Source organism: Bombina bombina, chromosome 6 (assembly GCF_027579735.1).
Source record: "Bombina bombina isolate aBomBom1 chromosome 6, aBomBom1.pri, whole genome shotgun sequence".
Lineage (NCBI taxonomy): Eukaryota > Metazoa > Chordata > Amphibia > Anura > Bombinatoridae > Bombina > Bombina bombina.
The window spans coordinates 990,607,702-990,634,237 of NC_069504.1; the positions used below are offsets into that span (position 1 = coordinate 990,607,702).

The window sequence follows — 26,536 nt, forward strand, 5'->3', positions numbered from 1 at the left end:
TCCTAGGTAACTTCACGTGTATGAGCTCAATGTTATCTATATGACACACATGAACTAACGCCCTCTAGTGATGAAAAACTTTTAAAATGTATTCAGATTAGAGGCGGCCTTCAAGGTCTAATAAATTAGCATATGAATCTCCTAGGTTTAGCTTTCAACTAAGAATACCAAGAGAACAAAGCAAAATTGGAGATGAAAGAAAATTGGAAAGTTGATTAAAATGACATGCCCTATTTGAATCATGAAAGTTTATTTTGGACTTGACTGTCCCTTTAATATTAAAGTTCCAGTTACATTTCTCACGTGAATGTTGAGTTAGAAAGTCACTGGTGCAACACACAAGATATCTGCTTGCAAAGCATGACCATCAGCTACCCAGTAATATGGAGAGACAGCAACATTTAACTGAAATTAAACCCAATTATCCCAACATTCATTTTATGATTGTAATGAAGTATTTGGATATTTAACCATATTAATTTTAAAATGACACAAAATTTCATGAAATTATTCATTACATAAATGAAACAATATGAATGGTTGAAAAAACAAAATAAACTCAAATACGAGTCAATAATCAATGAAGAAAAAATATTGGTGAAAATCTTCTAAAAATTAATGCACTGGAGGAGTTCCGGGGGAGGTGTTAGTCAGTAAGACACGCCGTCGGCAAGACATGCTGTTCTTCTGACAGGAGATCATCCCAGCCCTGATCCTGTGGCCCCTCCACAAGCGCAGATAGAATTGCGCTGTTAAAAGAGCCGTTACCACTAAGGGAAGTTTAACGGATACCTCAGCATTTGCCGGCTGCAGTTTGTGTTCTCAGCAGGCCCCCCTCCCACCGGTGCTGCGAGTGGGGAGAGAAGAGGAGGTGCCGTTTATTTAATCAGAGGTCCTATCCCCCTCCCACCGATGTTGCGTGAGGGGGAACCTTCTTGCCTTCACCTTTGGACAAGCTCCACGTTCCGACCAGGTAGTACATCTTGCCACTCAAACAGGTTCTCTGCGCCCACTTCATCCTTTGTCTGGAGGGGTCCTATCTGCCTGGTAGGGCAGGTGAGTAGCGGATTCTCTCGGTCACCTGTAAAGGGCATTCCCTGGCGGCTGCCTTGTTAGGCTAAGAAGCCTGGTCACTCCCGGACTGCCGTCAGCCGTCTAGCCGGCTCCTGCCTATTCACATACCCCCTCCCACTGGTGCTGTGAGAGGGGGGGTAGGCTTCTCCTCGATTCATGGGAAATCTGGGACAACTGGCCTTAGTCAGACTGAGGGCTGCTGTACCCCCGCCGACTCAGTCCCCCTGAGGAAAAAGGGGGGAAAAAGAAATAACAAAATGAGGGATAAGGGGGCTCTGCGGACAATTCTCTTCTCTCCACTATACCCTCTTAAGAGACTTAGTGTGGGGGCTCCTTAGAGGCTAAATCAACCAGCTCCAAAAAGAAGCAGGAGGAGATACCCCCAACTCCAGGCCCTATTGCAACAGACTTGCCTCAATGTTTTGTGCCATACACTATCCTCGCCCCTACAAGGCTTAACCTATAAGGACTTTCATATGTTGGGCACTTAATTATTGCCACCTTTCCGCCCCTCCGTGTCCCATTCTCTAAGAACCCTATAACGGTTTGCTCACCTCAACACTCTTTAGGTGAAAAGGAAAGAAAAGGGAAGGGGGAAGGAGAATACAGAAGAAGGAATGGAAAAGGGGGGAAAGGGGATACAGAAAGGGGCGAAGACTGAACAAGGCCCAGGGAACCATCCTATTTTTCTCCTTGCTGCTCTGTTCTCTTGGTTTTGTTTTTTTTTTGCATTTTTCTCCTTGTGGGTTCTCAGATACACCTTATAGTTTTGAGAAGTCTCTAGAGCAAAGCAGGTATAAACTCGTAAGTCTATTATGCGTACTGTATAGGCACCTGTATCTCATGTACCACTTTTAGCATTAGGAATATTATATTCCTCTGTACAACTGTTATTGCGTATTGCACTGTCTTTTATGGTTTTGTACATGAAGACTGCTACTAACATTTCTGTTTCAGCCTAGAAATATCTTAAACTTGACCCTTATCAATCCAGTCCTTGTAATATTTTTTAATTTATCCAGATATAGCATGGGCCTCTTTAAAGGGCCGATTAAGGGTTAGGAACAGACGGAAGCACAACCAGGGGCCTCGCTGGTATAAATTCTCAAGGCTTATTATGTCCACTGTATAGGCACATGTATTCCCTGTACCACCTTCACCATTAGGAATTTCATATTCATATTCCTAATATATTTTTATATTGTCATTGTATAAAGTATTATCCTTTAAGGTTTTGTACACGGAGACTGCTACTAACATTTTTTTATTTATTTATTTTTTCGCTTAGAAATAACTTAACTTGATCCCTATCAACCTAATCCCTGACACACTTTAGAATCTATTCAGACTTATAGTCTGGGTCTCTTCAAAGGGCTGATTTAGGGTTAGGTACAGATGGAAGTACCACCAGGGGGAATCCCCGGGTTGCTACATTTTACCTTCTAAATTCTCGCTTTTAAAGCTATTTTTCAAATTTCCTCCCCATTACATTCTGACCAGCTTAGTGCTTTTTCTGCCATTCACTGGTCTTTTTCTCACGTAATTAAATCACTTCACAAACCAATTGTACTTTTTTTCCCCCCTTCTCTACACCCCCTAATTCACTTGACTCACTTTTACTCATGGCTCTTCTTCCCCTTCCAGTTGCCCCTCCCCCCCCCCTTTTTTTCCCCTCTCACCCTTTTTTTTCACAGCACAGTTTTAACTTGCACTCACCAGTCTTATCCTTGTGGGGGGTTTTTCTCTCCCTCCAATATAATCACAGTATATGGACAAATTCCTCACATCACCTCCCTCCACTACGTCCCATCCAGGCATGGCAGCTAATCATAGAGAGCAGAGGAATAAGAACTCTGTCAAGACTCCGGTCGAAATCCATGCAGAAACAATTAATATCCCAAAACATATGGATCCTCAAGACTCCCAAACCCTGGTCACTAGTATAATAGAAGCTCTAACTCCCAAATTCGATGTACTCAGAGCAGAAATTAAACATGAGTTTTCAACACTCACTACGGAGGTTAGACAGTTCTCCAAGAGGTAGAGCAAAGGGTGTCTGACTTGGAGGATATGACTGATTCGCACAACGTTAAGATTAAAAGCAATTCCTCCAACCTGGCTAAACTACATAGCCGGCTAGAAGATTTAGAAAACAGATCAAGGAGGAACAATATTAGAATTATTGGTCTTCCTGAAAATGACCAGCGAGAAGATTTGATGAAATTTGTGATGCAGATCCTCCCACAATTACTAAACATTACCCCCTCAACTTCACCCATTATAATCAAGAGTGCACACAGGCTGGGGAGACTCTCTGAGTCTTCTAAAAAACCTAGGCCCGTTATTGTCAAATTCCTGAATTTTCAGGACAAAGTATTGTTTCTTCAGCAATTTCGCAAAATACAACCAATAATTCTTAATGACTCTAAAATTCTTCTCTTTCAGGATCTTTCTATTGAAACATACACTAAGAGAAGAGAGCTCTCCCCAGTCTGTGGTAAGCTGATAAAGGCAGGACTGCAGGCCACAGTTACTTACCCAGCTAGGTTGAGGGGAGTTCTAGATGGCCGAACGCTATTTTTTGACTCTGCTCTGGAAGCAGAGAAAATGTATGCTGAGCAAGGGTTTAAACTGACTTAGTCCGATAGTTGCTTTTCCTTCTGGGGGGTTTTTCCCCCCTACTTTTTGAATTCTATGATGTATAGTGGTAAGACTCCTACTGGGTTGATTAAAAATGGTGCCCTGTCCCCTGAGTCCCTCTGTTTGCCACCCTGTTTTTTTTTTCTATTCCCTCCCCTTTTTTTTTTTTGTTGCGGTTATGTTTTTTCTTTTTATTGCCTATGACGAATAAATGAGTAAAGATAAGAACCTTACAATTACCTCATGGAATGTTGGTTGCAACACCTCACCGATAAAGCGGAAAACAATTCTCTCCCATCTTAGAAAACTAGGGTCTAATATCTCCTTCCTTCAGGAAATCCATCTAAGCTTGAAAGAATCCATGAAATTAAAAACCTCATGGGTAGGCAAGGTTTTTGCCACCCCTAGTATAGAAAGGAGAAGAGGAGTTGCTATATTGTTAGGCAAAAATCTGATATATAAAATAACTCTACTTACAGTAGCTAACCCGGATAGCCGGTTTCTGATTTTTAAACTTAAGGTAGCAAAATCCATTTATACCCTGTGCACCCTGTATGCTCATAATAATTTTGACTCAAAATTCTGGGACTCTCTCCAATTAAAAATTCTTCAGGTCGAGGGGCGGAGCCGACCAGCGAAGCTAATGGTCGCATAGTGAGAAAACTCTGGTGCTGTCGACTCTGATGGGGGACTTATAACTTAACTTTACCACCAACTGGGTACATTTATGCACAGGGACCCTGCTAAAACTTCGTACATGTCGAGGTCAAGTTTGTGAGACCGCCTGTGCACGAAACGATCGCAGTTAAAACTTGAGGCCCAACTAAGAGGGACGGAGCAGCCTGTGACGCAGCAGAAAGTGCACCGCGCACTTCAGTACAGCCGGACCATCTATACACACAGGCTGCAATTCCGGAACAGCAGAAACAGTGCCTGAAAGTTGACAGATACCACTTACATCTCCCCAGGAGACCCCGAGTACTGAAATAAACATCGGACCAATTTTTTTCGGGAGTGCAGATAGCTATTGGCGGCGCAATAAGCCGCAGAATATAACGACTGTTAATAACAATCTGTATGCAACACCACATACATGGGACTCGATAAACTCTAAGATTGATTAACTTCATAAGAACAGGCCTATAGAGAAAGACTGTAAAACCAGACACAGGCGTATCATTCGAAGACCTATCTTTGGTCCACAAGAGGTTAACCCTCATACATTATATAACTCACTCTATAACTACAACCTGATTGCATATTGCAGTCTTTTATAGTGCGGGGTTATTAACGAACCTACAGGCCTACTTAAAATCACATAATGGCTTCTAAAAATAAAACAGACAAATCCACCAAGGGGGGGGGGGGGGCACTGTCAGGGGGGCAAATTAAATTCTTACTTTAAAAGTCAGGACTCTCCCGCTATAGGGTATATTACACTACTTAACCCAGATCAACATGACAACTTTTCTCAGCCCAATAACTCTGCCCAAGAGGATTTAACGCCCATAAACCGTGCTGATTTACAAGCACTATCCACAAAAGCAGACCTTGCCGCCATTATGCACCAGGTTAGCAAGGCCATCAAAGACGGACTAGCAGAAGTTAAAAGAGACATTAGGGAGCTGGGAGATAGAGTCATGGAGCTGGAGGAACAGATGGAAGAAACAAGCAAATCATCAGACAACACCACATAAGCTTTTCAGTACCAACATGAGGCTATAGAGAACTTACAAACACAAATGGAGGACCTGGACAATAGAGGCCGCCGCCAGAATCTCCGGATTCGTGGCATCCCGGAAATTTTTTTACCACAACAACTCTCCTCTTATCTCCAAAATTTATTTAAGTATCTACTAGATCCTGAAAAAGACCCCATTATTCTAGATAGAGCCCATAGGGCTTTAAGACCGAAACCCCCCGATCATATGCCCCCCCGTGATGTGATCCTTTGTTGCCATAAATTTACGGACAAAGAGAAATTACTGCAGGCAGCTAGGAAGAAATCACCCTTACACTTTGGAGAAGATACCATATAGATCTACCCAGATCTTAGTCCAATTACCTTGGCCAAACGTAAGGAAGCCAGATACTTAACCCTACACCTTCAAGACTTGGGAATAACGTACAGGTGGGGATTCCCCTTTGCATCAAAGTTTTGAAAGATGAAAAGACCTATATATACACACAGAGGACCGGAAGATATAGAACAGTTTTGTAAGCAACTTAATATAGCATTACCTTCTTTACCTAAACTCTCGGACACTAACAAGAGAAAGACCCAAACAGGTCAAACAGCATCTAAATCCCAAAGAAGGAACTGGTCTACAATGCCACACAAAAGGAGGAACACTGAGATACCGGATTTTGCTTATACTTCACGCTCTGCAGATGAAACTTGATGTCTCCTCTATTAAATCTGCTGGAACTATTTAAATAGCCTTTTTGAGTAGGCCATTAGCAGAAGATAGCTAGTTTTAGAATTGTAAACTCAGTTGTGTGTAATAGTTATCATAACTTATTGGATATAATCCTTTATCACCCCATCTTAGAGTGGAGAGACAAAACCATCAGTCTTAACCCCCCTATCCACTCGTAGATTATTCATAGTTTGTATTGAAACCTGTAAGATTACTAGTTAATTTTAGCAATGAGTAATCTCAATGTTTGTTATTGTCTGTTTTCCTTGAGTCTGTGTTGTTATTTGTATGTTGCACTGGTCAAATATGCTAATCCGCTTATTGCCCTTAGATCTCCACATAGAGAAAAAATCTACTCCTCTTGTTTAGAAAACCTTTTCTTAATAGAGGCTTCATACTAAGGGCAATCCTATGGAAGAAACATCAAACTCCTGCACAGCTGTCTCCGGCAGGTAAGCCAATCCCTACATAAATTTATAGTCTCCCCGAACCAGATAGATGTTGACTCCTAAGATACACATAATATCGCAAAACGCCAAAGGACATAATTCCCCAACAAAGCACTCGGTGGCCCTTAAACATCTAGCGAAATTTCCTCACTCGATTGTGTTCCTCCAGGAAACTCATTTTATGGCTGGAAGTGAACCCACCCTTGCATCAAAAGATTTCCCAATAGGCTTCCATAACGCATACAATTCTAAAAAACAAGGGGTCTGCACCTTATTTCATAAACATTTACATTTTCAATTGCATGATAGAGTGGTGGACAATGAGGGTAGAATCTTAATCCTAGTGGGCCTTCTGTTCAATAGATCTGTTACATTGGTCAATGTATATGCACCTTTAAGCCGCAGGTGAAAATTCTTCCATACACTGCTTACGCTCATACTGGAACACAAAAAGGGTTTACTGATAATGGGAGGAGACTTCAATACTATACTAGACCCAGTGCTTGACTCTTCCTCGAAACGCGCACAGACAAAATCGCTAACACCAAACACAGCCTTTACACTGATAGAATCCCTAGGGTTGGTAGATGTGTGGAGGATACAGCACCCTACACAAAGGAACTACACTTTCTACTCACATCCTTGGTCCTCTTACACACGTATTGACTATATCTTTCTTGATAGGAACCATCTATCCCTTCTAAAAGACACAGATTAATGCCACGGCATGGTCTGACCACTCTGATGTTCTTATGGACCTGGAGTGGCCGGATGCACCTACAATACCCTTTATATGGAGAATGGATAATTCACTCCTCCATTACCCCCCGGTTCAGGTAGTGCTACAAAAAGCAATTTCAGAATACTTTCTATTTAACAATAATAACGAGACACAGCCAAGTTTCATTTGGGAGGCACATAAGGCGTACATCAGAGGAGAATGTCTGAAACAAAAGGCTATAATGATACTATAATAATACGGACACTATCAAATCGTCTGAACGAACTTGAATTAAAACACAAAAATATCCCCACTGACACAACTCTATTATTGCATATAACTAAAATAAGACAGGAGATCAATAAGATACTGACGAAGGAAGCACAGAGAAAAGCTCTAGCACTTAAAAAAAAAAAATCTACTTTTATGAAGGAAATAGAGCAGGGCCAAAACTTGCTAGGCTTCTCAATGAACAGAAAGTGAAATCCCACATTCACAAATTGATAACACCACTAGGCCATACTTTGGTAGACAGCAAGGAAATTGCAGATCATTTTAGTGCATATTACAAAGAACTATATAACATACGAATAAGCCAATCCCCAAATAGGATAAGCAACATCAAAAATTATATAAAAGAGGCAAATCTGCCCAAAATCCAGACATCACTAAAAGAAGAATTTGAGACCCTTATCACATTATCAGAAGTTCTCTCCGTTATAAAAGACCTACCCTCGGGGAAGAGTCCTGGCCCAGACGGGTTCACTAACATGTATTATAAAATGTTTAGATCCTCCTTAGCACCACACCTCCTTGCCCTATTCCAGACTATTGACAGAGGTATTCCCTTGCCTACTACAATGCAACAAGCACATAAATCAGTTATCCTGAAACCGGATAAAATCCCTACAGATCCCAAAAATTTTAGACCCATATCCCTTTTAAATGTAGACTTAAAAATCCTAGGTAAAATTTTGGCAAAAAGATTAAACAAACTACTTATAGATATTATTCATACTGACCAAGTAGGTTTCATCCCTCATAGAGAAGCGAGGGATAATACTATCAGAGCCCTGACCCTTATGTCATATGTCAAACACCATAAAATCCCGACGGTCTTCTTGGCGACAGATGCCAAGAAGGCCTTTGACAGGCTTGATTGGCAATTCCTCAGAGAAACATTGATAGAGATAGGAATAGGTCCTCACATGCTCAATAGAATATTTAGCCTCTATGCACACCCAACGGCAAAAGTAAAAGCTAACGGTACTTTGTCCAACTCATTCTCGATAGGCAACGGTACCAGACAGGGCTGCCCCTTGTCACCCTTACTGTTTGTACTAACAATTAAGGTATTGGCATCTCACGTTCGCGAAAACCATTTAATAAAAAGGTATAGAAGTTGGCCCCCATAGCTTTAAAATTGCGCTTTATGCTGATGACGTCCTTTTTACCATAACAGAACCGCCCCAATCCTTAGTAGTGATCATGAGAGAGTTAGATAATTTTGGGAAGTGTTCCAATTTTGTGGTTAACACCACCAAATCAGAATTACTAAACGTCTCCCTTAGACAAGACGCATTCATGAGATTATCAGAAGTATGCCCACTAAAGCTCTAATTGGATGCCCTTAAATACTTGGGTATATACCTATCCCCACACCAGAAAATCCTTTTTAAAAAAAAACATGAGACTCTACTATAAACACTACAGAAAGATCTGAATAGATGGTCAGGTAAACCCATATCTTGCTGGGGCAGAGTACAGTGCATTAAGATGACAACACTACCTAGAAATTTATACGTTCTTCAAGCCCTACCAATAGCTATACCTAAATGGTTCCTTACTCAAATTCAAAAACATATTAATAGATTTGTATGGGGTACATGCAAGCCCCGAGTAAACAAAGCGACAATGTACAGGCCCACAATAGTAGGGGGACTCGGCCTTCCAGAGATAAAAACTTATTTAGACGCAATAACATTACAAACGGTTTTAGATTGGCACATATCAGGTCATAAAGCTTGGACAGCGACTGACTCCCATATATTAAGAGTCTCGTCAGTTGGGGCCCTGTGCTGGGTGCCCAAAACATCGAGACCCCCACAATGTTCGACACTACCAATACACCGACATTTTTTTAAAGAATGGGACTTATTAGTTCAAAAGAGGAGATATATATCTGGCCCCAGATCTCCACTCTTCCCGATCCCATTAAATGCCGACCTCACAGGAGGATTAGATAGAAATTATCAAAGATCAGTGGAATGGGGACACACGACCCCTTTGAGGGAATTCCTACAAGAGGGCAAATTGCTAAACAGATAGGCAATAAAGGAGGTAGCCAATGGCGTATATCACCCATGGTTAAAATACATGCAACTTGAACATTTCATCAACACAAGGCTGACTTTTTAAGACAACTGACCCCCTTTGAAAAGACTTGCTATGCCAATACGCCAATCCCACACTCTGTTTCAAAGATGCAAGCAATATTACAATCTCATATGGAGACAGAACTCCCTACATATACCACTAAATGGCACAGAGAATTGAGCGAGACATTGAGTGATAGGTCATGGGGTATGATATTTCAACACACTAAAAAAAACCTCAACTGCACCCAAAATACTCTAACTCAATTTCAAAGTTTTAAACCGATGGTATTTAACACCGGCAAGACTGCACTCTATTTACCGATCCTCCTCCGATAGATGCTGGAGAGGATGTAGATTAAAGGGTAGCTATTTACATATGTGGTGGGACTGTGGTTCACTGGCACAATTATGGAAGTTTATAGAAGTCCACTTCAGAAAAGGACTGATTCCAGGCCTTACTTTAACACCCCACTTAGTATTACTCAATCAACACCCAAAAGTACCATGTTAACTCTGGAGACACCTGTTGCAAATAGGAATAAATAGTGCAAAATCCTTGATAGCGGCACAATGGAAAACATCGACCTTACTGACAGGACAGATGTGGTTAGAAAAGGTTGAAGAGATGTAAGGTCTTGAGGAGTATGGCTATATGAAAAGAATTAAACTAGAGTTTTTTCATGATATGAGATTCCTTTGGGACGAATCCCTCAAACCTATTACCCTTCCATCTCAGATACCTATATAGTTAATGATAGAATTGTACCTAGACTTTGCAAATGACCAGAATTGTTGTTTATGTTGTTCTAAATGTTAGATTTAGAGATATAATTGTTTTAAAATATAAAAAAAAGTACCATCTTCTAGCGAAATATCTATGCATATTGAAGTGTGACTTGTAATGAACATGTATTGTTGGGCATAAAGTCCCTGTTTACAATGATGTAATATGCACTTCTGTCAAATAAAAGATGGTTTCAATAAAAAAAATGGCCCCACGTTACCCTCTCGATAGGCTTAGGAAGGGTCTGCATCAAAATAAAACCAAAAGTTGGAATCCAACCATAAGTTGGAATCAAAAATGTTTGATACTATTTTTAGAAACCTCGCTGTCAGGGATATTTGGAGATCATACAATCCCGATGTTCGAGACTATACCTGCTATTCTAGGGCTTTTAAATCCCTCTCTCAGATTGATCTCATCCTAAAACAACGAGTGCTTGTATAAGAATGTGGTTAAACCTACAATATCACCAATTTGTATCTCAGTTTATGCCCCAATCTCCTTAACTATCCCAATAGGCAAAGACCCCCTCTTGCACCTCGCAAATATTTGACCAAAAACAATAACTTTAAAAATTGGTTGAAAGAGAAAATGGATGAATAATCTTATTTTAACGAAAGGTCAGACAAACCTACAACCTTTTGGGAAGCAGTGTCAGGGGGGGAGAGATCATTGCTTACTCTGCGAGGCTGAAAAAGAAAGTAGAGCTAGAGAAATCTTTGCGGCGGCAGTCAACGCCTATGAGAGAGAGAGAGAGAGAGTGAGAGAGTGAGAGAGTGAGAGAGTGAGAGAGTGAGAGAGAGTGAGAGAGTGAGAGAGAGAGAGAGAGTGAGAGAGAGTGAGAGTGAGAGAGAGTGAGAGAGTGAGAGAGAGAGAGAGAGTGAGAGAGTGAGAGAGAGAGAGAGAGAGAGAGAGAGAGAGAGAAAAAAGAGAAAAAAAGAGAAAGAGAAAAAAAAAGAGAGAAAGAGAAAAAGAGAAAAAGAGAAAAAGAGAGAAAGAGAAAGAGAGAAAGAGAAAAAAAGAGAGAAAGAGAAAAAGAGAGAAAAAGAGAAAGAGAGAAAGAGAGAATAGCTCTCCTCAACACAGACTATAAGATATTTACATCTATCTTAGCTCAGAGACTGCAAGCAGAAATGGGTGACGTCATCCATAAGAACCAAGCTGGCTTCCTTCAGAAACGCAACATAGCTGCAAAAATTAGAGAACTTCAATTAGTTATTGATTACTTTAAAAATTTGGATAGTAACGGGGGCATTGACTCTACCGATGCCGCCATAGTAGCTATAGATGCTGAGAAAGCATTCGACACTGTGCAAAATCATCTGCTGAATACACTGTCTCGGTTTGGGTTTAGCAACAGCTTTCCAATTTTGATCAAGAATCTCTATACTCAATCATCTACTCGCTTAATCATCAATGGCACAGAGTCTCCCACCATATTACTTGAAAGAATAGTATTCTTAATTTCTATTATTTACATATATATCTAAATATCATATTTGGTGTTGCTAATAACAAGTACCAGAACATTATTGGGGAATATTCGGTAATTGTATGGTAGCATTTAATCATTCAACAGCCATTTTAAACAAGAAAAACCTCCCCTGGCCACTAGCTGCTGTAACGTAACAATTACTACAATATTCCAGTATCTGATACAAAAGTACTCACATTGGAAAATAAGGAGCTGCAAAATTGTACGAACAGAGTGGGAGGTCTGACAACCCTGCGGCTGGAAAACAACGTAGCATAAGCAACAAGGAATATTACACTCAGCTTACTTTGGTAATTGTAATGCAACAGTAAGACCAGTACTTACTTTTTAAATGGCGTGGTGCGGTTGTAACCGCGGATGTTTGAAGCAGACAATCCTTGCGGTGTCTGAGAGCATCTGAGATCACTAGCGAGAACGAGGCTGTTACGTGTACACAGAAATAGTGCTGCTGGCTGTGGAAATACCAGGGGAGACACTGAGAGCGAGACGATCCTCCGGACTGCTTTTCCTCCTAACACAGGTGAAGTTACATAGATGTACCTAATAGGGAAGTTAGACAGGAAATCCTATATCAGGAGACCGGCTGTTGAGCTGCTGGATACTTTTCAAATTCACTGAAACGTATAGGCGAGACAAGAGCGTAATGCTGAGAAGTACTGAGCACACAAAAATTACCAAGCAATTAGTTTAAGATGAAACAAGGTTTTATAGGCTAGAGAGGAAAATATGTCCAGCCCCTACTTAAAGGTATATAGCATGACATCGATATTGCAATTGAACCCCTTGCAATCAAGATCAGGCCGCAGATTGAGGGAATCAAAATAGGGCTGAAGGAAGTTAAAGTTGCACTTTACAGGGATGATCTCCTTGTCTATTTATCCAACCCCCAGTAAATATTCCGAAACTGCTTAAATGGATTACCTTATTTGGTTAATTTTCTGGCTATAAAATCAACGCAATGAAATCTAAACTTCTATGGCTTAGGGCATGAAATAAACCCCCTCTAGGAATCCCCTTTAAGATTGTAACTAGCTCATTAGATATCTTGGAATTAATATCTCCTCCAATCCCGATCCTTAAATATTTCTCCCATTCTTAGCCAAATCAAAACCCTTATGAAAAATTAGCAGAACTTCCCTCTCTCCATCTCAGGTCGAATTGCCCTATTCAAGATGGTCCTTCTTCCTAAAATCCTGTATATTTTACAGAATCTGCCAACTCTCTTAAAACGCAAGGACATCACGATTCTTAATACCTAAATTCGCTATTTTATTTGGCAGAATAAGAGACCTAGAATTTCTTTTAAAAAACTGGCCTTGCCTAAGAACCTAGGTGGTTTTGCTCTCCCTGATCTTCACATTTATCATTTGTTTTTTCTTGGGCGCATTGCAATAGACTGGATTACCAATGCGGATTACTTTACGGATAATAGTCTAGAAACGAACATGATACATCCCTTTTCTCCTATTTTTTTAATTAATTCTCCTCCAAATGTAGTCCCTAGACAAGTTAAACAGATCAAATCAATTTATACCGTAATCCAGGCATGGAGAAAAATTGGAACTATTGTAAAAATTAATATGAATATACCCAAATATCAGATATTTCTTGGCAATCCAGAATTTCACGAGGGCACCCAATCTTCGGTACTTCATAATTGGTGCAGGAAAAGGCTGTATTTTACAGTCCAATTTCTGAACCAGGTCGCACAGAACATTAAGTCATTTGAAGAACTTAAACAAGAATTCAATCTTGAAAATCACGACTTTTTTTATGTATCTTCGCTAATTAACACATTTTCCTGGAACAGGTCTTGGGGCAAGTTGGATGGCTGGCCACTATTAGCCAAACATGGCCTTCATCTATTTCTACATGGTATGATTACCTCACCTCCCAGACAGGAGATTCAAATCTTACCAACATTGCTCAGAAGTGGTTGGACGTAATTCCTGAAATTTTCAACCATCCAGACTACATAAAAAGGTCACTATCTCTAATTTCTTGGGTTACACTCTCTATTAATTGGAGAGAGTCCCACCTGAAATTATTATACAGGACATACTATACTCCTGAGAAGGGTCATAAATGGCATAATCATAATTTCAATAATTTCCGGAAATGTAAGCTACCTGCTGCAAACCTAAGTCATATGGTTTGGGATCCTGTCCCAGGATCCTGCAATTCTGGAAGAAAGTAGAATATTGGATATCCAATACTCTTAAGATTGCTTCTTTTACTCTCTCCCTAGGGAGAGTAGTTCTTCTAGACAAAAAAAACAGCATGGACTGACAATAAAATTATTAAATTTAACAATACTGGCCTCTAGGAATTTAATCTTTAGAAACTGGAAAGGTAACTCCGTCCTTAGCATTACAGAAATTAAAAACTACCTTAAAAAACAATGTATAATCGAGCAGTTTTCTACTGACATGAATTCTGACCAAGATATAACTCTCTTTTTCAAGAAATCGTCAACATTTATCAAAATACTTTAACCTAGTGAAATTGACTATTTGATTTATCCCTTCAGGAACACTGAAATAATCCTCCTGGGAAATTGGTAATTATCTATAACCCCCCCCCCTTTTGTTTCTCTTTCCTCTTGGGTGGCGAATGTAGGGTTTCTTTAATTTCTGTAAATAATGAGGGGAAAAAGCACATTCCTTTATTTTTTTCTTTTTCTGCTCAATTCAGGGCAGAGTGTTGAGCCATGCTCTCCAAGAAATGCTGACTAGCAATGCAGCAATTTATGTCCTTAGAGAGTAATTTTTGAAAAATTGAACAAGGTCACATCCTATCTGGTTATCTTTATCTAGTTTAAAGGTTATATTCCTTCATAAATCCAAATTTTCTGCAGAATACTGATGCTAATTTTGTTTAAGTATTGCTTATAATTCTGCGTTTTATTCTTGTGAAATTAAGGGAAGGGGAAGGAAAGGGGAAATAAGGTTACTGAATTCATAGCTCTTGCTAGTCTGCAGTTTACGCGTGGTGTTAATATAGAATAAAATACTACTAGGAAGAAACCTTCAGCATACAGGTGCAATATTGAGATAGTCGAACTAGAAACGTACTTCATAACGGCCACTACTCAGCCTTAGAGTGTCGAGCTATCTTTGTATTTAGATATAATATCTGCAGACAAAGTTACGTATCTACTAATGGTTCTAGCTTTACATATGAAGTGTTTTATTCTTTTGTTTAGGCCAGTTATTGCAGACATAAGTAATTGCATATGTATTATTGAACTAATATGCATATTGTACTGACAAAACTCGTTTGCACTGATTTTGTTTTCTGTCATTTCCCGATATGTGAATTTTTTTCCTGTAACCTTAAAAAAAAAAAAAAAAATTCATGCACTGCTGTTTGTTATAACTTTAACTAGATGTTGCCATTATATTGTTTACGAATTTGAGCAAATTTACAATTGAAACTATGGTTCTTCTAATGGATTAGAATGGCTTTAATAAAAGACGCAAATAATCACTCAAACATATAATGGCAATTAGGAAAAACAAGAATTACAACAGCAACAAAATTATTTATGTGAACATTTGTGTCTCACTATTTCAAAGCTGAAAAATGCAGTCTTGATTTTTTATTTTTTCGTGTTTTCCCTATTGCAATGATTTATACAGGGAATTTTTTTATTATTTTAATTTGTTATAAAGTTGTTTTCGTGATACCGGTAAACTTTACAGTGGACCAAAAAAATACGATTGCCATAGTCCCGGAAATCTGCATAAAATTATTGCAAAATAAAACGTCCTGCCCAGTTCCCTATAAATCCCAGGCACTATTATTGCACATGAAGACAAGGTGTTAGTTTTTTGTTTGTTTTTTTCCTACTCCTGCTCACATAGCAGGCATTTTCATGGAGTGTCTACAGATTTACCTGTCTGTTTGTGCGATGGATTCAGACCACACCCTCCATGGTTGCCCCATCCAATTAGGTCCAGGAGCAGCTGAGACTGATTATGCCTAGGTGAGAAGTCAGATAAAACTGCGCATGTGTTGCTGTGACTGAGTAGAGAGGGATATTGGGAGTTGCTGCTTCCAGAAGCAGATCTGTGGGCTGTGCAGCTGACTAGTGAGTCAGTCAGTACGGCGTGCATGAGCAGGGTACAAAGCCTCAAGCAAGTCAGGGGAGAAGCTGGTGACGTACTTAAAATAATTGTCATAATATTGTATGTGGTTATTAGTTAAGGACCAGCCGGGCTATCTATTGTTTTAATGGTTGAATCATATCCAGCAACATACTTGTACAATGACAAGTCGAGTGTATTAGTCATTTTTCAGCAGCACTTCACAAAACCAATTGTCTCTTTTGGATATTCATATATGTTTGGCTTTTGGGTGTCAAATTGATTATAACCTTAATAAATAAAAGGATAAAAAAAAAACTTTGTTAACTGCTACTTTAGTAGTATGTTCATTATTTGTCTATTTACTCACCACCGCAAATCCCCCTCATTCCACTCAAATATCACTTTGCCCCGGTTTTGTGGAAGAGAATTATAGAAACACTAACCAAAAAAAAAAAAAAAAAAAAAGATACATAAAATCTGTTGAGGGCCACGTGACCCAAGATGCATTTGGCAGGGGTAGCAGATTGGGAGAACTAATATTTTACTGCCATATGGATCTATTAGCTGGCAGCTAAATGTATTGAGCTGGCCCTGGTTGGAACGCATGCAGAAGACAGAATGGCACAGAGAAATAGAAACAGCAGCAAAATATACCACAATGTTTTAATGACAAATATACTAGAAGGTCCCCCATGTCCGACTGCCAATTATTATTATACATTGTTCAACACTGTATCAACTATAAATGTCATTTACTAAACTTCATTTATTCATACAATAACCACTGATTCAGACCAACTTGCTGTACATTTTCAACAGAAAAAAAAACGAAAGCAGTTTTGGCTCCTAGTGCTGTATCTTATCACACAGTATTTATAGACAGAAAGTACAAGGGGATTTTGCACAATCAGATATCATGAATTGATTTGACAGTTTGTAATCAACTGTAGTAATTGAAAAGGTACTTGTTTGCACAATGATAACAATGCCATAAATCTGTCTGTTTTTGTTTCTTTATTAAAAGAGACAGGAAAGACTTTTCAAAAATGTAATATTTTTAATATTATAAAACTGCTTCACTCTCTTGGTATCCTTTTCAGAAAAGCATACCTAGGTGGGGTCAATAGCAGTAGTACTGGGTACTAGCTGGTGATAAGTGGTTACACACATTTCTCTTGTCATTTGCTCACCAGATGTGTTTAACTATGGCCCAGAAGTGAATCACTGCTTTGGAATTGACTTTAACAATTTGTTTAAGCCTTTCACACCCTTAGGACATTTCATGCTATCCTAAAAGTGCCGGTTTTAGCTCCCTTAGGACAGCATGGAACACCCTAATCCTAACTGGCGTGCTGCTACTTCCTCATTACTTCCTGAACGCTGGATCTGATTGGGGGACTTGCCTAGAAACTCAGGCAGTCCCACAGGGTCCAATCAGCGCTCAAGAACAGTGACTATCAGTCACTGCAGCAATGTAATAGATATAATAAAATATTTACAAAAATGTGATGGGTGTACTCACTTTTGTGAGATACTGTGTGTATAACTTTTTTTACTCCATTTAATTACATTTTTTTTTTTTTAAATTTTATTTATATCCAACAGCATAGACAATCACACAGTATGATATCATACCACGCAGGGTAGAAAAACAGAAACAAATACATTATTCAAGATACATATTAGATAATTGAGATAATTTAGGAACTCAGTGCAATTATAACCATATGACTGTCATGCAAACTTTCAGTCTCCACTGGGATCCTACTTTGTGTCCTGAATATCTACACCGTTGGGGTTTTTTATTTTTTTAATTGTAAACCTAAACTATTCTTACTAACTAAACTACCTAAGTAACAGGGTGGCTAATATTAATCTAGCCTATACTATACTATATGGGGCTAATACAAGATGACTATATTGACTGTTAGACTGCTGTATGTAGCTAGTTATGCATAGAACTGGTGAGTATTAGTGAGGGTATAGCAGGCTGTGTAGACTTTACGTTTAAAATATTGTAGCTGTCACGCTAAGAAATTGCGAATCAACCTGTATATGACTACCTATGTTTGTGTGAAAAAAGTGTGTGGCTGAGTTACCCCTGTTAACCTAAGTTAGAGTCCAAATATAAACTTAACTAAATTAAACTAAAATAAGGTAAATAATAAACAAACAATACCCTTCCTACCATACAGTACCTAAACTGCAATACCACTGTGCTTGTTGAATCCTGTAGGCTGCATGAGTTGGGGCTGAGGTTCGTAAAACATACACTTAGATATGCACCCTAAGGTTCTATCTTGTAAGCTAAATGTAGTTGCCCCAGCCAGGTTTGCCATTGAATAGAAATTATACGTACATGACAGAAAAGGATCGGGTGCCGAACTCAAGTGGTTATAGATTTGATCTCACCGGAACTAGTAGCCTTTAGTTGACATAGATCTTTTCATGTGTAGCAGGACAGGGCTATAAGTCTAACAACGCTGTACATCAAGCAAAATAGCTATAATATGTATGGGAGCTGGTGTTTGGCACATTAAAAGGTTTTATATGCAATGCATTGACAACACTCCCGCCACTTTGTCTAATTGTCACATTCTATCCCGCAGTGATAAAAGACTATAACACAGTGTAGTATGGCTGTCATGTATACAAGGGGGAATAACAATAAACAGAGCACATCGACCCAGAGAGTAGAATGGGGGCGGGGTGACTTAAATATGAATGAGAGAGAATGAGGTTTAAGTTGAACTTTCTGTAGCACGTTGGTTGTAATACAGTAAGGTTCTGATTCCAGGGGGACAACGTGACACAATGCAATGTAAGAGAAATACATAAGGCAGAGAAATAAAATGTGTTTGCATCAATTTCGACTGTAAGAAGTATTCCCCTGAGTGGGAGCTGGATAAGACGACAGCGTCTAGTGATCCTGATGGCCCCTCCGGTGTATGCATGCTCCATTGCTATCGATCTACAGGCAGCAGAGCAGTGGTATCGCTCCCAAAACAAACAATCCAAGTCAGAGTCAATAACCGTTTAAAGTATGTGAACATGAGTTAATTGCAGGTGTTGCGGTACGCAGAAAAAATTGTCCCAAACCTGGATAGCCTTCTCTGGCTGCGTGTTATCATCCCACTCCTGCTCTCGGCTGATCCAGCCTGTCTTTTAGTCTAGGGTTAGAGCGGTGTCTGGTTGTAGCGTTAAGGGTTGGTAAAGTGCCGAGTAGAGAACCATGGGGCAGGGGAGAATCAACTGTGAGACTCATAAGGCCATATACATCAACGCTCTTGCTGGAGCTGCTTGCTATAGGAATGCAGTGCCAGGGTGAGAATGAGACATAGTCATCCGACTCTTTCCTCAGGCTATAAGGCCAGTCTCCAGATGTAGAATCAGATTCTTCAGTAACGATACTAAGATGTTGCGTATTGTACTTGCCGGTCATTCCAGCTTCCCGGGTAACCCGTCCATTGTGTAATGGAGCCTCAGTGGAGCGTCTGTCCCACGCCTGGGGTGCCATATTGGGATCTGAAATGGTCGCTCTTAAAAAGGCCCCCTCGGCATTCATCTTGTCAGTTGGTATCTGTAATGGTACTTTCAAGCCGGCAGAGGTAGTTTTCAGGCGGTCCGTTGTATGAAACACTCGCGTTTCCCAGAGGAGCTCTTCCATGGCAGCTGCTAAGGAATCAAACAGGGGTTGAAAGATAGCAATGAGAGAGGAAATAGTGCGCTCCATCTTGTGTATTGTCAGGGCAAACACTCCCAGAGCGCCAGTAAGCTTAAATTTCTTTTATATGCCTTCTCGGTGGCCAGGAGTTGGGGCTTCCTGATCCTATAAGGTTCCCGGACACAATTATTGTCAAGGGAGTGCTGGATGGCTTAAGATTCAGCCACAATTCTTTTAAAAGCGATTTTCATTCACAGAGCAGTGTGAAGCAGTGGCCATCTTGCTGAGCCGCTCACCGGACTTAATTACATTTTTTAAGTTTTTAACCCTTTTGCTGATCACTACCTTTTGTCCAAGATCCTTCCCTGTTTTTGTTTTTTTAAGTTTCTAAAAAAAAATTAAAAGGTATTGGGGGGTGGTAAGGAATTTAGTGTTACTGTTAAAAAGGAAATGAAACCAAAATTATCTATTTTTACGATTCAGACAGAGAATACAGAACAACTTTCTAATTTACTTCTATTATCTAATTTGCTTTAATCTCTTGATATTATTTCTGTCAGGGTGCCAGGAATCAGACTGAGACGAGAAATGCAAAAATAATCACACCTTTATTAATAACAAAAAATAATAAAAAGTCCACAAGTCAAATAACAAGCCAGGAGTCAAAACCAGAGCTGGTCGTCAGACGAGCCGAGTCAGGAGCCAAGCGAATAGTCAGACGAGCCAGAATCAGGAACAAGGAAAACAGCAGAGTCAGGAACAAGCCAGGGATCAGGAACCAGAAAGGACGTCAGGCAGCCAGGTAATACACAGGAACTCTCACAAACAGGTCTGAGACAACACAAAGGCAAAGCATACTGAACAGAGGCCCCTTAAATAATAAGTGATGACATCACAATTCTGAGACTGCATCCTGTCTCACATGGATGATGCACACCAGTCTGGCCATAAAAGGAAGTGCAGGTAATGAGCAGCATCCCCCACAATGCACCATAGTCAGGAAGAGAGTAGAATAAAATGGCTGCCAGCAGCACATGGCAAACACAACAGGGAAAAAAAAACCTGACAATTTCCTGAAAAGCATATGTAGATAGGCTCAGTAGCTACTGATTGGTGGCTGCACATAGATGCCTCATGTGATTGGCTGACTCATGTGCATTGCTATTTCTTCAACAAAGAATATCTAAAGAATTAAGCAAATTAGATATTAGAAGTAAATTGGAATGCTGTTTAAAATTGTAATCTCTGTCTGAATTAAATACCTTTTTGGGGTTTAATGTCCCTTTAAGATTAAAAAAAAAAAAATCTCCTATGGCATCACACTATACAGCGGAAGAGGCTTACGCTATTCTTGCACAAGACTCAGGGAGTGAAACCTTTAAAAGGACCAGTAAATACAGCAGATTTGCATAATCAACAAATGCATGATAACAATACAATGCAATAGCACTTAGTCTGAACTTCAAATAAGTAGTGGATTTTTTTTTTTCTGACAAATTTTAGTTATGTCTATTTGCTCTCCTCCTGAATCATGTGACAGCCATTAGCCAATCACAAATGCATATACTTATAGTCTGTGAACTCTTGCACATGCTCAGTAGGAGCTGATGACTCAAAAGTGTAAGTATAAGTAGACTGTGCGCATTTTTGTTAATGGAAGTAAATTGCAAAGTTGCTTAAAGTTATATGCTTTATCTAAATCATGAAAGTTTAATTTTGATTTGAGTGTCCCTATAACTGAAGTTAAACTCTTACAGCATCAGATAAAGAGCCCCTAAGTGACACATCCTGTGATGGTGCTCCCTGCCTACCACCAACTAAAAGGAGGCATCCAATATCCAATGAAAATTGGCTACCCCCAAATTTAACTGCCCCCATTTACAGCAACTCCTGGCATCACAAAATCATTACAGTTTGTGAGACGATTAATTATTGCAACTTGTTTCTGACAAGTTGTCTCAATATATTAGAGAAAATACCTTGCACCCCACTCACCTAAATGAAATTAAAACACTTTTGGGCACCGACTTTGTTCACAAACATAGTGAAAAAACCCAGCATTCGTTTGTACTGGAACCAGAACCCCATCCTGGCTACCCCTCTTTTCCCAGGTGATATGAAGAGTAATAGATACAATGCTTAGTGCCCCGCTAGAAATTGCCCCTTGCATGACAGGCTATCCAAAATACAGCTCCTGATAAACCATTTGTCTGAAAAAAAATTTAGAAAATTACACCCCTGGCCAGAATATATGTATAGATGAATCGCTCATGAAATTTATGGGAAGACTGCTTTTAAAGCAAATGTATACCAGCCAAGCGGTCATGCTATGGAATAAAATTGTATAAATTGTCCGAATGCAGATCAGGTTATATATGAGCATTTCAAATTTATGAGGGAAAAGATTCAATTGGCACAAATGGCAAAATTGTGCGGGATCTGCTCCTTGCTGAACAAAGGGTACCCTCTATGGCTGGACAACTTCTATACCAGAATAGATGTTTTTTTTTACCTGATAATTTTCTTTACTTCCAATGGAAAGAGTCTACAGTTGCATTCATTACTTTTGGGAAATAAAAACCTAGCCACCAGGAAGAAGGCAAAGACACCCCAGCCAAAGGACTAAATACTCCTCCCACTTCCCTCATCCCCCAGTCATTCTGCCGAGGAACAAGGAACAGTAGAAGAAATAGCTGGGTGAAACGTTGCCAGAAGAATAAAAAACAAAGACGCCACACATAAAAAAAAAAAAAAAGGAAGACAGTTGGGGAGCTGTGGACTCTTTCCATCGGAAGAAAAGAAAATTATCAGGTAAGCATAATTTATGTTTGTTTTTCTTCCTAAATGGAAAGAGTCCACAGCTGCATTCATTACTTTTGGGAAAACAATACCCAAGCTATAGAGGACACTGAATGCCAAAACAGGATGGTACAAAAGGTGGCCCATTCTGAGGGCACCAGGCCTAAAAACCCATACCCAACAAAAAAACCCTGCTTCCTCCAAAGCCGAGAAAACAAAAAGGGAAAAGGCACCAAGGACACTAACCAGCAGATAGCCCAGAAGCCTAGCTAGAGACCGCAGCATCAGACACAACTGTGCCAATATTCCTCCAGGAGACACCGTTGCCCAACAGTCGGTCCCCCACCACACACCCTTTACTAGCGAAGGGAACCCCCGCCAAAACTCCCAAAGGAATAAGGAAAGTAAGAACCAAATGGGAACCAAAAGGTTACCACAAACTCCATAAAAGGAAAAACCCCCATCAAAGCAAGCTCGCAAGACCTAAATGGGTTCTGACAACAAGGGGAGGCAACGCCCAATCCAAATAGAAACCACAAGGTTTAGAACCGGTAGAAGAACAGAGAAAAAGGTCTCTCAACATCCTGCAAGGATTGGAACAGCTAGCAAGCACTCAATCAAGGCGCAAACAGCTGTAGCTGGTTTCACAGAGCAACCCTTCACTTGCCAGGCAGCAAGTCAACCAGCGCCTAGGAACAACTGAAAACTGAGACCAAACATCATTCAAACTTAGAACCCTGAGGAATTCAGGCAAAAAAGGAAACACCTGAGTCAAGAATAGACAGTCATCTTCAGGATGACACAGAAGAATACTTGCTAAAAGCAGCTACCAAAATGTAGAGTGCTAAACCTAAACTACAGAAGACTATAGGCAACCGAAACCGCCAGACCTACACATAGGTCTCGAAAATAAAAAGGAGAGCCCAGAACCTCAACAAGGACCAATTCGCCCCCAAGATTTGAGAACAACGGATCTTAGGACCTACCTCCAGCCGGGACAGCCCACGCATCGGCAGGTCTGAAACCAGGTGACCAGAAAAACCCCAGGCTCAAACAACGAGCGGAAAAAAAATATATATGGCACAGCCATTACAATAGTACTCGGGTGCCAACCCGAAATACCACATGGAGACCGTCTACAAGGCAGTAGACCTAGAGATCTAGCTAAAGGCCCAACATAGACTCAAGGCAGAGCCAGCAACTCTCCAAATGGACAGAACAACCCACAGAGCGTACCTCTCTCCGAAGTAGGTTAACCCGTCTGTCCTAACTTCCTGAAGCCAGGAGAAGTCCTAAGATAGGGACCACACTTCACTTCCAAAAGAAGGATATAAGCCCCCCCCAAGACAAAAGGGGGCAGGCAAACAGGCCAGAAGGACAGAGCACTTGCCCTCAGAACACAGCCATAGGCTGAACCGAGAGAACAAATCTCCCTGGAAGGAATCCCCTGAAGAATTTAACTGGCTAGCACAGCAAGGTGCAATATCTGCAGGGATTCTACAGCAAACCCCTTTGCTTGCAGAGCAGCAAAGCCATCACACTCTTTCAGCAAGAAGACCAAGGAAAACCGACCAAGGCGAAAGGCAAACCCAGGGGGCATCGGCACCCAGAAAAACCTGGTCAACAGAACCAATTTAACTTGCCCAACCAAAGGACACCGCCCAAGTTTCCTGGAACTGGGGAACCCCAGACCAGCTCTAGATCCTAACAGTCCGGTACAACCTGCAACAGGAGCCATAAAGAAAACGCTAAGAAAAACCTCAGCCACCGGAAGAACTAAAGCAAGGAGAGGTCCGAGTCCCCAGATAAACAAGAACCTGGAAACTGAAATCCCCCATCCTATATAAAATCAGACCCCCAGGAGATACCATACAATGTCCAAAGTAAAATGGACAACGAGAAGAACTTGCAAGTCCCGACCAGAAGACAAAACTACCCCTTGCCAGAGTCCAACGCTCCAAGGAAAAACAAGAAAACACACAAATAATGTGACCACTCAGAGCCTCACCGGACCAGCCAGGCAGAACAGGCACCACGTGTCTGAATAAGCCACAGGACAGAAGATCTGAATCCCAGCAGAACAAGCTGCAGCTTGGGTCATAACTGTCAAGTTGGCTAAATCCACCCTCAGAGGAGAAGGTAAAAACAGACAAACCTAGGACTAACGTGTCCCTTAAACTTCCGAAGAAGCAACCAGCGAGAATCAATCCCAGAAGTTCCCAAAGGAAACACATAATCGAAAGTAAAAGACATCCTAACTGGATAAAAGAAAATATAAGGCAACCCGTAGGTTAACGCCCAGGAAGAAAGCAGGCATACCCGCAGGACCAGCCAAACGGGACCCTGATCTTCCAACCAAAAACTGGGAAAGATCTCAATAATCAGACAATTTGGAAATTACGTCATTCCCCTCATGTCTAATGAGGTGAGCCATTCGAAGTAGAAGACTGTGGATTCCCGTATCTGTTAAGGATAGGATCCTCTAATAACTCAAAGATGTGTCTGAGTAAAACGCGAAGACGCGCTATTCTGTAACGAAAGGCACAACACTCAGGGACAGCTACACCTGCAGAGAACTGTATAGACCCACCCAAGGTCGGTAGACCCGGGACGATCGGGCACGAGCACAAACGCAAATAAACGTCTGGACTGCAGCCGAAAATATGTGAAAGTGAAAACGAGCTGCAACCTCCGGGGGGGGGGGGGTAGGGGGACAAGTCGCCCTGTAAGGAGGGATAAACATAATCTAGGTTACCCGCATGTGTAGTAGTAGGGAGCGGTAGGGAACTCGCCTCTCGAAGGTCAGAACTCCCAGAGGCAGATGGCTCAGCAGACCCGATTCCCCGAGCCCGAGGAACAGGGCGCTCTAATACGGCATATCGAACATAACTGATTGACCTATGTCAACAGGGCCAATTCGCATTCTTCACAAGTCGAAGAATCTGAAATTTGAACAGTCTCAGCATCCTCCATAACTAGATAGAGAATATAATAATATGGATTAAGAAAAAACTTAAAATGACACCTGACACCCTCAATGGCTGGGGCACTTACCACCTCCTAGAACCAGACACAAGCAGACTCTAATTTTTCAGTTGCCACACGGTCAGGAATGCGGAAATGGAAGACCAGAACTTAAACACATCCAGTCACAAGGTGAACCGTACGGTCCAAAAAAAGCATGCCCAACCATAAGGTTGCGTCACTTCCAAAGGCCTTTATGTTATAAGCCAAGAGCCCAGTTAACACTACACATAAGCAGATCGAATCACATAACAAAAATAATTTAAAAAAAACCCTGTTCAATAATCCCCCTCAGGAGATATTAACCCTCGATTCCAAGATACCAAAGGAGCCTCACTGAGGCCCTATAAATATTCTTAATAAGTCCCGCAAGATAGTTCCTTACGGGAAAACAAATAACTTACAGTACATTCTGATGAAGTAAAATGAAACAATCTTACCGGAATCTACGCCGTGCAACAGGAACACGGCCCTTCAAATGTGACAGATAGTAGCATTGCCTCCGCCATGGACTTGAGAGAAGAAAGCAGGCAGCAAAGTGAAGTTAGACAACGCTGATTGCTTGTGGAGCTGTTAATATGAGTATGGATGGTTTCACAGAAAGACTCTCCCTGCATCTCCGGACTCTAAGTTTCATCCGGGCCCTCACTGAGAGACTGATAGGATTACTTAAAATTCCCATCCCATGTTGAAGAGTACTACCCTCCATAAGAGACAAAACAAACTTCTGACACTTCTCTGCCAACCTCCTGGGACGAAAGGCAAAGAATAACTGGGGGATGAGGGAAGTGGGAGGAGTATTTAAGCCTTTGGCTGGGGTGTCTTTGCCTCCTCCTGGTGGCCAGGTTCTTATTTCCCAAAAGTAATGAATGCAGCTGTGGACTCTTTCCATTTAGGAAGAAAATGTATTTTATTGTGAATGTATTTTTATTGCGAAAACAATTGTGCAGCTTTCCCCCAAGAAGCTGACATAATGCAAAAAATGAAGGGGCACAAC

The 26,536-nt window shown here is 40.7% G+C and overlaps 1 protein-coding gene across 5 annotated transcripts in view; it reads right to left on the bottom strand.

Annotated features, from left to right (window-relative positions):
* TNIP1 (TNFAIP3 interacting protein 1) overlaps positions 1-26,536 on the bottom strand; it is a 229,059-nt gene that overhangs the window by 194,722 nt on the left and 7,801 nt on the right. The window contains exons 1-2 of one of the 5 annotated variants that reach the window (XM_053718674.1): positions 12,286-12,431; positions 12,138-12,198 (exon numbers count right to left, since the gene is read on the bottom strand). The exons of 3 other annotated variants lie outside the window; for them this stretch is intronic. The gene's annotated coding sequence lies outside the window, so the exon portion shown is untranslated. Of the gene's footprint in view, positions 1-12,137; positions 12,199-12,285; positions 12,435-26,536 lie in introns of those variants that run through there. One more of the 5 variants, XM_053718675.1, reaches the window with a different exon arrangement.